This window comes from Anser brachyrhynchus (genome assembly GCF_964034855.1).
Source record: "Anser brachyrhynchus genome assembly, chromosome: 27".
NCBI classification, from domain to species: Eukaryota; Metazoa; Chordata; class Aves; order Anseriformes; family Anatidae; genus Anser; species Anser brachyrhynchus.
In genome coordinates this window covers 6,778,695-6,792,969 of record NC_137720.1, presented here as the reverse complement: position 1 = coordinate 6,792,969, position 14,275 = coordinate 6,778,695, and the positions used below count along the sequence as shown (strand labels likewise).

The 14,275-nt window shown below is 49.0% G+C and overlaps 1 long non-coding RNA gene across 2 annotated transcripts; it reads left to right on the top strand.

The window, feature by feature from the left end:
- The first annotated feature begins 6,774 nt into the window (after positions 1-6,774).
- LOC308183135 lies at positions 6,775-8,818 on the top strand. Of its 2 annotated transcripts, none has more exons than XR_013942303.1 (3): positions 6,775-6,877; positions 7,094-7,174; positions 7,655-8,818. It is a non-coding gene; the product is annotated as an uncharacterized lncRNA (long non-coding RNA). The 2 variants fall into 2 exon arrangements; XR_013942304.1 differs by having other exon boundaries at positions 6,777-6,851.
- The last annotated feature ends 5,457 nt before the right edge of the window (positions 8,819-14,275 follow it).

Below are 14,275 nucleotides of genomic sequence, written 5' to 3'. Positions count from 1 at the left end.
ATTTGGTAAAGTTGCTGTGAATTCAGGGACAGCTCTTTGGAGATTGCAGGGTCTATCCCACCGAAACTTTATGCTCTGCACTAAAATATTTGTTGTTCTGTTCTAACTGTAACATGCAGCAGCGGCATAGCATGGCAGAGGTTTGAGAATACTGTGTAAGAAATGACCCGTATAGCTTATTGCATAGTAGAGATAATACTAAGGAGAGAATATTTTGTTGCTATATGTTGAACACCATACAAAATAACTTTGTAAATTCATCCCTACAATTCCTGGGATAAATCCTGAGCCTCTAAGGACTTTAGCATTGATTTAATATATATATATATATATTCATAGGTAAACTGAAAGCAAAAATAGCAGCTTGATTTCTTACAACATATAACTAGTTTCCATAAATATTTTTGCACAATGCTTGACTGCTTTGAGTTACCATGAACTGCTGCTCCTGCACAAATCCTTCCAGAGATGTCTTTCAACTAAAATTGTTCCCCAGCCATATAGAATGATAGAATCACAGAAAAAAAGCATTGGAGCTGCTACTGTACATATCCAATAGCTATATGGGTAGCACTGTGTCAGCTTTGCAACGGTGGGAATAACAGAGGTTATTTTTAATATTTAAAAATTTTTCACAGTGTGATTTACATTGTTATACAGGGACGAAGGATTATACCTGCCTTTTGTAAGCCTAGGAACTAACTTTCTTTTGTCATCCTCTAGCAGCATCCCTGTAAAAATGGGAATTGCTGCAATGGGGCAGCAAGGTTGGAAAATACCTTAAAGCTGATCCATGCTGTTAAGCCCGAATCTGTTATGAGAAGTTAGGCTAAACACGAGGAGCAGATTTGGGATTACCTGTGAAAACTGTCCTCATTTTTCTGCGTAGGGAGTAAGGGTTGATTGGGAGCCATTCGGAGCAAAGAGATTCTGCAGAAACATCTTCCCCATGCAAGGAGTGTTACATCCCCCAAGTGCAGCAGCCTCCCGGGCTGCCACCCAGGTGATTTTGCCAGCTGTGCACTTGCTCGGATGGGCTTTTCTGCTTTTCCCCATGTAACCCAAGTGCTTCAGCCAAATTTGAGTTTCCAGCCCTCCCAGCTCTGCCTGCAAGCTGCAGAGAACCGATGGGGCTCTGGTGTGTTTTTGGGACCTCTTCAAAGAAATCAGAGGAAACAGGTGGCCCCAGCCCAGCAAACTCCCCATGAACTCATCTTTTACCCATGGTGTTAGGGCGAAGCAGCCTGTTTGGAGTCCCAGGAGGAAGACAGGCTGAAAACTGCAAACAGCAATGTCCCAGAAATCCCTGATGACCTGTCCTGTGGATGTCATAGACTTTATCAGCAAGGGTCTGCATGCATCCTGGTAAGATCCTCTTCGGCACTTTCCCACAGTACATTGAATTAGTCATCCTGAATTATTCAGATCTAGTTGAGCAAAGCCTTGTCTCTGCCTTTACTTTTTTTTTTTTCCTTAGCCTGAAAACCTATATTTAAATATGAAGGAGTGGGAGTAATTTTTAATCGTGGCTTTATAATTCCTAAAAGGCAGGGAGGTAAAGCCCTAGCAGACGGCTGCTTCACAAGCATGCTGTTGCAGTCCTCCACCGCATTGCATGAGTAAAGCCTATGTCGAGCACTGCATGCACTGGGCTCTACCTTGCTTTGCACCTCTTGTAGTGTGCTGCATGTGCGGAGATGCTGGCGAAGGCTTTATGGGTTTATGTGCTTTGTTTCCATCTCAATACTCTTTTGGATTTCCCATCTCACCCACGTCTGATGCCTCTTACCCATCTCACCATTTTAAGCCCATAGAACTGCATAATATTTGGGAGGCAGGGCAGTACTGCTGCTCAACAGAGAGGGACGGCAGAGCTTCAACAAGCTCAGATGCCATGGTAGAAAGGGGATTTATGGGAGGAAAATTCAGGAAAAGAAACTGGGTTAGATTTGGGGCTGGTTTTGGATAGCAAGAGAGGAGATGTGCACAGCCAGGGCCACCCAATAGGTATCACAGATCAGCCTTGCCTCCCTCAGCTGTAAAAGGAGCCGGACACGAAATACTCTCTGAAACACAGATATCACCCGTGCAGTTGGGGTACAAGGGTCCAAAGCCACAGGACACTAAATGGACACCAAGTGTCTGACCCAAGGACACGCAGGAGGTGGTGGCAGAGTCTTCAAGGCTTGTGCCGAACTCTCCCCACCTTCATCACAACCTGCTTCACCATCCCATCAGCATGAGCTGGGGAGGTTTAGTCTGGCCTTGTAATCCTGATTTGGAGCTTTATTATAAATTACTTTAGTCTCATCTGCCATTTTAAATTGATTCGTTATGCTAAGTACTTGCCAAATGCATAATGAGGGGCTAAATCGGTCTGTATGTAACAAGGCAGTGATTTAATTATTCCTAGCACTCTCACTCTGACAAAAGCCTCGATTGTTGCTGTCACTTGTGTTTTGGGACCTTCATGCACACGCACACAAAATCTGTTGGAGGCACTTCACAGTTTCTAGCATCCACCCTGTTATTTATTATTATTATTATTATTATTATTATTATTATTATTATTATTATTATTGCTGTTTTCAGCTTCCTCACACATGAGTGCAGGGCTGAGAGTTTGCCCCGTGGGGATTTGCATTAATGAGAACTGGAGCAGCTTTCAGGAGGATCGCAGCTCCGGCTTTTCCCATCCATTCACAAAGTCTGTGTGGCTGCTCGCAAAGAGTGACAGCAGAAGTGAAAATGAATCAAATAAAGGGGCTGTTAGCCACAGCACATCAGAGAGGGCCTGAAAGCCTTCGGACTGACCAGCAAGAAAACTTTTATTTTTTCTAATAAATGTTGAAATCCATCCACACCCACAGTGGGATCTAAAATGCAATTAAGGTGTGCAGTGTCACGGTTTTGGCTGGGATAGAGTTAATTTTCATCACAGAGGCTCATATGATGCTGTGTGTAGGATTTTTGATGAAAATAGTGGTGATACCGCACTGACAGTTTCATTGTTGCAGAGCCGTACAAGCAAGGACTTTTCTACCTCTCATGCTGCCCTGCCAGCTGGGGGTGCACAAGGAGCTGGGGGGACACAGCCGGGACAGGTGACCCCAACTGGCCAAAGGAACACGTAGCGTTGTGCTCAGCAATAGCAGCTAGGGTAAAGGAGGAGGAAGCGGGGGACGTTCAGAGTGGTGACATTTGTCTTCCCCAGAAACTCTTACACCAGACGAGCCCTGTGTCCCGAAGTGGATGACTACCTGCCAGCCAATGGAAGTAGTGAAGTTTCTTGCTTTGCTTGCGCACACAACTTTTGTTTTACCTGGTAAACCGTCTGCATCTCAACCCATGAGCTCTTGCACTTGTACATTCCCAATACTCTCTCCCATCCCACTGAGAGTGGAGCGAGCGTGTGGCTGGGTGGTGCTGAGCTGCCTGCTAGGGTTAAACCACAACATGTGGATAACAACCACCCCCAGCCTCGCCATGTCTTCCCTAAGTTTCAGTGCACTCCACAAAGGACCATCGACAGCTGCAGCCCATTTTACATGTGGGGAGACTGCGGCACCATTTCCCCAAGTCATTACAGAGTGTCTGTGGCAACAAGGAAGTAGGGTGATGGCTGGCAGCCGGTACGGCAGTCGGGCATGAGGGACGTGGGGTTTCCTCCTTATTCCCAGAGATTTTGTGTATCACCTTTGGAAACAGTCCCAAAGCCTTAGGTCGATTGGACCAATGAATAATGAACTAAACCAGACCCAGATCTGGGCACTTGGTTGAGCCCTTCAGCCTTTCCCCGACCCTGGAAGCAGAGCACAGGCAAACATTTGTAGTTCAGGCATCTGGAAATGGCCAAGCAGCTCCTACTATCCCCGCTCTTTGAATTTCTCCCTGTCCTTGGGCCAGCTGGTGAAGGAGGTGTTTGCACATCATCTTTTGGGGCACTCCTGCACACTTCAGAGCTCAAAAGCCCTTTCATCTCTTTGCTTTGGAGATTCAGATAAGCCTCAGGTCCAAACCGAAATGCTGCTCAGTCTCTCCATCACACTGCAAAAGGCTGGGAGTTGCAGGAGCCGTAAACTTTCCTTCCCAGGTCCATCATGATGAGACACCAGCACAACGGCTGGCAGTGGGGCCAGGAGCTGCCATGAATCATCCTCATTAAAAAGCATTTACAATTCAGCGTTGCAAAGAGGCCTCGCGCTGTCTTCACTGGTATAATGGGGCTATTAAAAGCTCCCGTGTCAAGCAGGCGGCAGACAGACACGCACGAGTACAGGCTGAAACCCCGCCGCAGAGAGCGTGGGGTAGGCAACGCGTGCTCTCACCCCGTCCCCGTGCGTGGAGCAGGAGGAGGCGGCTGGATCTCCTGGCAGCATTGCTCCCTGGCGCGGATGCTAGAGGAACCTGGCCTTACAGCACGGGGGCTCCTATGGAGGTTTCCCAATATGTGATGGTTGTCACCAGCCAGTGAACAGGGGAGAAAGGAGGATTGTGTCCCATCACAGCGGTGGCTGTAAAGACGGGACAGGCTGTGGCATCACAGCTTGCTGCCACCCAGGGTGTGGGTAGAGCTCACAGGGGAGGCAGAACTGGTGTTCAGCATTCTCCCAAATCCCCAGAGCCTCCGTACCCCTACGGCCTGGGCTTTGCCACCCTCATGCATTCCCCAGCTGTGAGTCAGAGCTCACCCTCTGCTCTTCCCCCTCCCCAAAACTGTCAGGCACCACAGGAGGCTTTTGGAGGAGGATAATAATGTCTTGGGCTGGGTTTGTTCTGTTGCTCTGCACAAGGGCTAGAAACTCAGCCTCCAAGTGAATGGTGAAGTCTGCCATTGCTGCTGGTGGTATGAGTTGGGGTCAGAGTAAGAGGGGAACCAGCTCAGACACTGTGAAGTTGCCAGCAGTTTCACAGTGTGTTGGGGGCAGCTAGACATCCTCCTTGTGATGGACTGGATCCTACAAAAGCAGAAATAAATCCTGGCAATTCCAAAAGCATCTCCAAGATTCGGTATTTCCTACAAGGGGTGTCACTGAGCTTTATTCCCATGGTGGCACCCGCAGGAGTGCATCCCGGTGGGGACCTGTGGCTCCCTCCCTCTTCCCTCCCTTCCTGCCAGACTCCCATTACTCTCCATCCAAAATGACTTCACCAGGAGGAAAAGCTGTGAGAAATGATGAAGTCTCTGACTTCCTCTCTCTCGGCTGTTCTGGTTCTCATTTTGTGCTTCTGCAAGAGAGGAAGGGGAACAAAGCAGCAGAAAAAGTGCAAGATTTGCATTAAAAAGGAAAGCAAGCAGCAAAGAAATAAGGTCAAAGAAAAGGACAGAAGGGACTTTCAGTTATTTTTGAAGTTATTTAAGATGGTCTTCTCAAGTTTCCCCCCTTTTCTTGCTATATGTAGGCTGTTAATAATTCAGTGATTTAGATTTGCAGCAAAACCATCCATCTCGACAGTCATTTCTGTTTTTAATGACTTTAGTGTATTAATGGTGGGTACTGCCTTTTGAACTGAAGTGAGTTCATTTGTGAAATTGAACTTGCCTTGGTGTGCACTGATACTTTTTTCATGTGTTCATTTATAAGTGAGATTTTTTTTTCTTTTTTTTTCTTTTTTTGGGGGGGGGGAGGGGAATGGGAGGCAGCTGGGGGATACAGAGAGGGAAGGAATAGCAAGAGTCTTCTGGCAATGCCTTTTATTAAGGGTGAGCTGCGAAAGCGAGGCAGGCAGTGAGTCAGCATCCTCTCCTGCCTCTGCTGGCTGCTGAACTGTTGCTGGGGTTACTGTCACAGGTGACAGCGGATCAGCCCTGCTGGTGTCCCCAGGCTGAGCAAGGACCTGGTTTTCCTGATATATCAGAGAAAAGAAAGCAAATGGCGAAACTGTAAAAAGACCCCTCACAAAAAAACATCCCCCAGTTGGTTGCTTTGTCATTTGGGGCTTAGAGAAATGGAAAAAAGCAGTTGCTTTTACTTTTGCTTTGCAGGTTAATTAAGAAAAATCATTTGAGAGAATCTTGTGTTAATTGCTAGCAGATCCCTTTCATTTTTACTAGCCCTGCTTGTGCCTTGCCAAAAGACCACTGGCCAACAAAATGAACACAGCCACTGTGGCACCCATGGGTGATCTGGCAGGACAGTGCTACCCCGTTACACAGCTCCCAGCATCACACCCCTGGGTCCCAACAAGGGGCTTGTCTGCCTGCTTGTCTGCAACACAGTGACATGTCTGCCACCCTCCCGCTTTCAGTGTCTTCCTCATTGCAAATGACTCTTGTTGTGGAGGGAATTTCAGAGTGAGTTGCCAGTTTCTCAGAAATGGGCTCTGCAAGGAGGGGAATCCTCAGCAAGAACTGGTAGCTACGAAGCAGAAACCTGTAAAGGATTAAGTTGCAGGGCTGAGCTTCCGAGCTCAGGTCGTTGAGCTCTCCTGCACATTCGGCAAGATGCTGCACAATCTCCTCTGGTCTGAATTTCTGCTGGTTTTGTTTTCCCAGCTGGGAACGTAGGCTTTGCCCAAGGGCTGGGAAGCACTAAGCAGCTCCAGCTTTACCTGAACGCAGCGCTGGCTGGCAGCTTTGCAGATTTACCAGGATCCAGATGTTACAGCCAAATGCAAACCAACTTGCTGCCTGGTTTTGAAAACTGTTCTGTGCTTGCAAGCCCTTTGCAAATGCAGAAAATAACATTCAGCTTTGCAACACACTACAGCTGAGGAGGAGTTTTTCATAACGAGCTGATTCCCAGCACTGGTGGTCATGGGATAAATTCACCGTGAAGATGTGGGAGGTAGACAGAAGGGCTTTCAGGCAGAAGTGAATTTCCTCTGGACTACCAGCTAGAAAGTGAAAGGTGACACTATTAATGTTTAATGTAAGGTTGGTTTGCTTTTGTTTGTTTGTTTTTTGGTTTCTAAACACTGTACAAACATTAATTAGCTTAAACCAGGACTACAGTAATATATTTTGTCTGGTGATGTGTGCGAGTTTTAATTTTCTTTTTAGCTGTTTCCTTTGAGATTGAAAGCCTGAGGACCATGTTGCCAGGGGATCCAGCCACTGGAGCATCCCTGTAACACTGCTCTATGTTTGTAGGCATGCAGCAGCTGCCCCGTTTCTTTCCCTGACTTCATCAAACTCTAACGGAAGTTGGATGGCTTCAGAATAATTTCACCAGTGAGTTTGCTGCTGTGCTTGTTAGAAGGTGGAAAGGGATGTGCTATGAGATGTTTTTTCTCTCTCCTCTCAGCTTTCTCATGCCCTTCACATTCCCCATTGTAACCACCAGCAATTTTACCTCTGGTAAAATCTTCAATGTGATTTTAGTGGAAATCAGAGAACTTCCTGGATTGGCTTTTTGGGCTGCCACTGCTACGTGAGGTGGTTGGGACCTGGAGCTGGGTAGGTCTGGATCTGGACTCCCCAGTCCTGCTGGCCATAGGGGACTGGGATGCCCTGAGGGACCACCCTGGTTCTCCAAGAACCACACTTGCATGAAGTTGAGTTCCTTGTGCTGGCTCCTTCCCCATGCAAGATTTGCAAAACTATAGCTCTTCCCCAATGATATTAAAGACCTGGTTAGTGGAAATTTGTACACATTCCCCCCCCCCAACACAATGTGATGCTAGAGCATTATCCCACGTTATTTGTTCCCAGGCTGTGTTGATCACACTCCTACAAGCTCAGAGTTCATGCCTCTCCTCTCCAACACAATATTCACTGAACTAGCAAATGAAAAGTCACAACACAGTTTGGAGTACTGGGGAAAGGTGAAGAGATCCAAGAGATGCAACATGCTTGGAAAGCCCTTGCCTGCTTTCCAGGTGGCGGTGCAGACATCGCGGGAACCTGTGTGCTGGTGAGACAGCTCATGTCCTCCACCGGTCTCCTCCTTGCTCTGCTCACACTGACCTCATTGCTGGGAGTCCCTGGTGCCAGGGACAGGAGGGGTAAGGTGGGCTCCCATCCCAACCACGCAGCACACAGACTGGGGAAAATCAGGCAATGTCTGTGATGCATTTTTTTTTCCTTTCTGAATATAACTGGCTAAACAGTGGGAAAAAGGTGAAGGGCTCATGTTCCAAAAACAAACATTTGAGCCTTTACAAGGATGTTTTGTGGCACAGCGACAACTTGTAGATTCTCCACTGTTTCTTTGCAAACCAAATGGTGTTATTTAAGATCAGAACTGTTTGTGCAGCTGAACAGAGTTGGGCAGCAATTCACCCTGAATGTCTTGAATTTCAACTGAAAATTTCACTTAAAATATTGTTGCGAAGAGACCAGTCCTGTGGTTTAGGGCAGACTGCTCCAACCACATTGAGACGGATGGCTGGGCTTGGCTGTCAGAGAGGCTGATATCAGAGTTTTTGCTGCTGTCAGCTTTGCTTGGCATAAGTAGGCTGCAAACGCTGCCTTGTGCCAGCTCAGTGGACGGGATGAGTGTCACCAAACCCAAGCAGAAGTGACATTCCTGGAATAAATTATTCAGCAAAGCACAAGGAATGACTCCTCCTGCCCCAAACAGGCGCTGTCACATCTCTGCACCCAGCTTTTGCCTGACTTAGGGCTGATGCTCTCCCTGCATCATGCGAGAGCCGCCAGGCAGCTGCTTTGCATCCTGCTGACTGTGCCAAAATGCAGCCATCCAGCACCTGTGTGGATGCTTGTAAGTCCGTAATGAAAACGCAGCACCACTGCCATGCAATCTCCATGGATTTGTGGTTAAATTGCTTTGTCAATGTAATCTTATATCTTAATGACCAAATAATGGCATGCAACAGGAGCTGCATAAGAAGTCACTGGATATCATTTTGCTGTCATTGTGAAGGCCCTGGAACATGATCCTCATTACAGGGGAATTTGCATTAACATTGTTTGGCCAACATAATCCCACCCCATAATCACATTTTTAGTATATTAAAATAGGTCTGACTCTATCCTGAGTTTTAACCCCTTGGTCCCCAAAGCATTGGATGGGATTTAGCTCAGGAGCTCCGTTAAAGCCGATGGAGCCACCACATGAAATCACCAGGCAACGCAGAGTAATTTGGCTGATCTTGTTTAGCCACAAAATCTGGTTCTTTGATGGCAAAGTAATGCAATACTCCTGCTAAATCCACAGCACCATGGAAAAAGAAAAAAAAAAAAAAAGAAAGAAAAAAAAGTTCCTGTCTGTGCTTGGCTATTTTGGGATGGCAGTTTGATTTTCACTTCCCCCATTTACTAATAGTAATGATTGTTCTCTAAAGATGTGCTGCCTTTGTTAGCTGGATTGCTGCAGTAGGAGAGGACCCCATGTTTTTGGCACCCATTGTGATTGGTGCTAAATGCCCTGTTAAGGGTTTGTATGGGTCTTGCAGGAATGCTCTTCACCTGTGCTGACTTTTAAGCAAGCCGCAGTATTCAGAAAGCATTGATTTTTGCTCCCTATCCTAGGTTTCTGTATCTTTCTCATTTTTTCCAACCGTGAGCTCAGCGAAAGACTTCTGGTGCAGGATTTAAATAGACTGTAAGTGGGAGGCGAGAAGTATTCTCCTAGTGTACAGATGAGAAACTGAGGCATGGAGAGATTCAAGGATTTGCTCCATGACTGACCGACACCCAGAGTCTAAGACAGGGACAGGAGCAAGGGCCACACGCTTTATGGTTAGAACACCAGATTCATTTTGGGAAATCAAGATTCACTTCCCATGTCTCCTGCTGCCTCCTGGGTGGCATTGGCAGAGGCAAGTAGGGCAGAATTTGTCACCCCAGAGGTGTTACCCTCATTTAGTGCTTTTGTGGCTTGACAGGGAAATGATGGGATAAGATGCCTGATTTGAAGGAAGCCAGACATCTGTGAGCCCATCTCTGTGTACACTGGGATGACAGCACTTCTCTCCTGGATGGGTCATAGAATCGTAGAACGGTTTGGTTCGGAAGGGATCTTAAAGATCATCTAATTCCAACCCTCATGCCATGTGCAGGGATACCTCCCACCAGACCAGGTTGCTCAAAGCCCCTTGAACACTTCCAGGGATGGGGCATCCACAGCTTCTCTGGGCAACCTGTTCCAGTGCCTCACCAGCCTCATAGTAAAGAATTTCCTCCTTACACCCAATCTAAACGTACTCTCTTTTAGCTTTAAGCCATTAGCCCTTGTCCTATCCTTACACCCCCCTGACAAAGAGTCCCTCCCCAGCTTTCTTGCAGCCCACTGTAGGCACTGGAAGGCTGCTGTAAGGTCTCCCCAGAGCCTCCCCCTCTCCAAGCAGAACAACCCAAACTCCCTCAGCCTTTGTTGGAGAGGTGCTCCAGCACCTTCATCATCTTGGTGGCCCTCCTCTGGACTTGTTCTAATAGGTCCATGTCCTCCTTATGCTGGGGGCCCCAGAGCTGAAAGCAGGACTCCAGGTGAGGTCTCAGGAGAGCAGAGCAGAGGGGGACAATCCCCTCCATCACCCTGCTGGCCACGCTGCTTTTGGTGCAGGGTACAGTTGGTTTTCTGGGCTGCAAGTGCACATTGCTGGCTCTTGCCGAGCTTCTTGTCAACCAACACCCCCAGGTCCTTCTCCCCAGGGCTGCTCTCAATCCATTCTCCACCCAGCCTGTGTTTGTGCTTGGGATTGTCTGCACAAGAGAGAAGGTGGGGATGGCAGGACTGGTCTCTCTGGAGCCAGAGGTAGTGATGTAGGACTTACTCCCCAGCTGCAGAGCAAAAAACTGTAATTAAATCAGGGATAAGCCGGCAGGGAAGAAACAGCTGAAGGTTACAGCAAAAGCAAGCAACTAAACCTGGCTGAAGCAAACTAAGCAGAGCATGGGTATAGCCTCCATTCACCTGCTTTAGCTGCATAACCTGTGTTACTCCAAGTTAATTTTGAGAAGCTGAGTTGGTGCTGAGCTCTCTGATGCTTAAGGTCCTCTGCAGACCCATTTGCAAAAGTTTCAGCTCTGCCCAGGAGGTAATGAGTGACCCAAGTGGCAGTGTTGACCCTTCACCTGTAATGTTTGCACAGAATTAGGATTGAGTATGGGTACAAGCAGCAGAGGTAGGTCAAGGTGAAGTCATGCTTCCGAAACAACGTGAGAATTGTCACTAGTGAGTTAATCCTGTCCCAATGGAGCAGCTGGAGCTTTGTGCTTTCCCTGCTGTGGGAGGAGAGACAATACATTTATGGTGTATTAAGGTATTATTGTAGCAGTGTTAATGCTGAAAGGTTTCTGATCCTCAGAAATAAAGAATAGCAAATTTGTCCCAGATTTGTCAATGGAGGCAGGTTCCCATTCAGAACGAGGGAGGGCAGAACTCCCCAACATGCACAAGTGATGAGGCTGGAGGACACGCAGCCCTGCATGGGGCTAGCAGGGGACAAGGCAGGGGTGGGGTGGAACAAGGCCAAGCCCAAAACGCTCCTTGAGATGGAGTTTGGCAAGGTTTCAAGGCAGGGAACCCATGCCTGGGACCAGCTGGGGGTTGGGATGAAGGGTCCGGAGGCTTTCTGTGCTCAGGGAGGAGTCTGAAGGAGTGCCCCCATGGGCTGGTCTGGCAGTGGGAAAGGTGAAGCTGTGTCCTCTCTGCTTGGAAATCCACCCCCAAAAGGCCACTGAATGAAGAGTTGCTTTCTCTTCTGCTTTGTAGTAACTGCAGCTGATGTTGTAGGTCAGCCTGTAGATCATTGCACAGGGGAATTTCCTAAATGGCCTTTAGGAATAAAATTAAATTTGTTGAGAACAGATGCAACAGAAGAATTGGATGAAAAAGCAGAGAGGATCTCACAGGGGAAGGATGTGGACATCTTGCATTAAACAGAAAAGCCACAGCCCGGAGGAGTGTTTAATGCTGCACTTTGCAGGAAAGCAATGGGGAGACTGCAGAGATGTCCCTTCCCCTGGACTTTTATCAGCACTGGTTGTCCTGGACCCAAACTGACCCCACGCCTCTGCAACCATGCTCAAATCTCCTGGTTTGGGACACAACCTGGGCTGCTTGACCAACTGTGGGCTTGGTGCTGTGCCTGTGTGCAACCCCCCCCCAGGGATGCCTGCAGGGCTGGCGGTGCTGTCACTCCAGCTGTAGTGAGCTGCTGGCCTGGCAGAGCTTAATTAGATTTGACAGGATTAGGTGGAAGCAGCGAGGAAGAAAGAGGGCCAGGCGGCCACGCAGTGCCTTGGGCCATTGGGCTGGAGCCCCCCAGAAATCTTTGAGCCAGGTGATGCTGGACCAGAGCTGCCCAGAGCTGAAGGATTAATGTCTGCTGCTGCGCTGCAGCTGATGGGGGGACCGCTCCGTCCTCCGCCTGGTTCTAAGGGAAGGGCTTTTCCCAGCAGCATCCTGAAGGTACATGGCTCTCTCGATAGGGCTGGCACTGATTTCCAAAGAATTTACCCCCAGCTGAGATCCAGAGTAAACTGTTGCAATTACAGACGTTATGCCTTGTTGCCTCAAGCCTTTTGTCATCACTAAATGTTTATGGTATAAAGCAGCCTTGTTTGTTTGTCTTCGACCAGATGACAGTGATTTATTGGCAGAAATCCTAGCAGAGGAAAGAGATGAGCCAGACAACTCTGTAAGTGCTACGCATGTATGCAGGGAGCAGATGATGGCTGTTGCACGATCATGAAACCTGCAGAGAGCAGTGTCTAGGTCTTGGATACGAACGGTTGTTTCCAGGATTTTTTCCCATACTCTAAACAGTAATGGCACTTCAGGGGTTAAAGATGCCATGGAGCTCGGTTTCCTGCTTTGTCCCATGTGATGCTGTGTGGAATGGGAGGGATGCTTTGCTGGAAGCATGTTGCTGATTAGCATTGTTAATTGCCATAGGAATGATGAGGGAGCAAGGCCGGAAGCCTGTTGCCCCAGCTCCCTCGTCCTGGGTGACGCTCAGCCGTGAACAGCACAGGACTCAAAAAAGGGGCTTAAAGCCGAGGGGGTGGTGACAAGAAACGCGTGTCCAAGGCCAGGGCAGGGTGACACGGCCTGCAGATGAGTGTCCCTGCGTGTGGCTGTCTTACAACGGCCGTGCTGAGCTGCTGCCCCGCTGCTGGTGTGAAAAACGCAGCGCCAGGGCAGTGCTGCTGCTGGTGGTGGGTGGTTGGCCACGCACCACATCCAGGAGCTTCCTCTGGGCCAGACACCTCGCTGGGGCTGACAGTGGGGTACCTCCGTGACATCTTCTGCCTGGGGGCTTGTAACTCCCTCTCAGACCTGTCAGCAGAAAGGGGAAGGCAGGCTGGGCTTGCTCAGATCTGTTTCTATGTCTAGTACAGACTCGGCTCCTACAGCAATATTTATTGCTGTTTCCCCCATGGGTTTGTATATTTTGTACAGCTTGTTTCTAATTTAAAGTATAAATAAGTTTGATCTTTTCATCTGTTTCTCTCCCTACCTTCTGGAGGCTGTGCTTGTTAAAAATAACCACGGCGAGGAGCTGAAGCAGGGCTGCTGGCGGGGTTTTTGCCTCCTCCGTGGCGGGGCTCCTGTGGGAGCGGCAGCGCGGTGGCCCTCCGTGCACAGCCCCGGCCCGCGCAGTCAGAGCAATGGCCTGAACTCCTGCAGCCTCACCTGGCACGTGGCTGGGATGCAAGCACTTCTGGGGAGCCATCAAGGGGGCTTGGGAAAATGGGGAACCAGGGTGGAGGAGCAGGGTCCAAGGACTGTGGAGGGGTGTCCCTGCGTGCATGTGTCGTGGGGATGCTGCAGTTGCCAGCACGATGTATCTGCGGAGGGGGCTTTCTCCTCAAAAAAAATCCCGTTTGACCAAAGCTGAACTATTTGCAAAAGAGATCATTTGAAGCAAGAAAAAAATTGAAAGCCTTAAGCTCTCTTGCAGGAAAGTCTGAAATGCAGACTGGGTTCCAGAGTGAAACTGCCTTTGTCGAGGTGGCTCAGCTTCACTTTGCCATTGATTTTGTTGTGGGGATGCACATGTACGCATGCAAGTATGTGCATGCACAGAGGCATGCACACACAAGCTCACACATGTGCGTGTACACATACTCGTGTGCATACGTGCACACACGCATGTACAAACGTGCGAACATGCACACATGCATGCATGCACGCACCCACACTCACATACATGCACACACCCCAAACGTGCGCACACGTACTTTTGCACACCCCCCCTTGCACACGCACACAAGTCCGCACACGCACTCGCACCCCTCCTCCCCCCCCCCCTCTGCCCTGCGCGCCCCCGGCCCGCGCCAGCTCCGCGCCCGCCCCCAGCCCCGCGGCGCCCCCCGGCCACGGCGCCGACCCCCTCCGGGCCGTGCCCGAGCCGTGCCCGA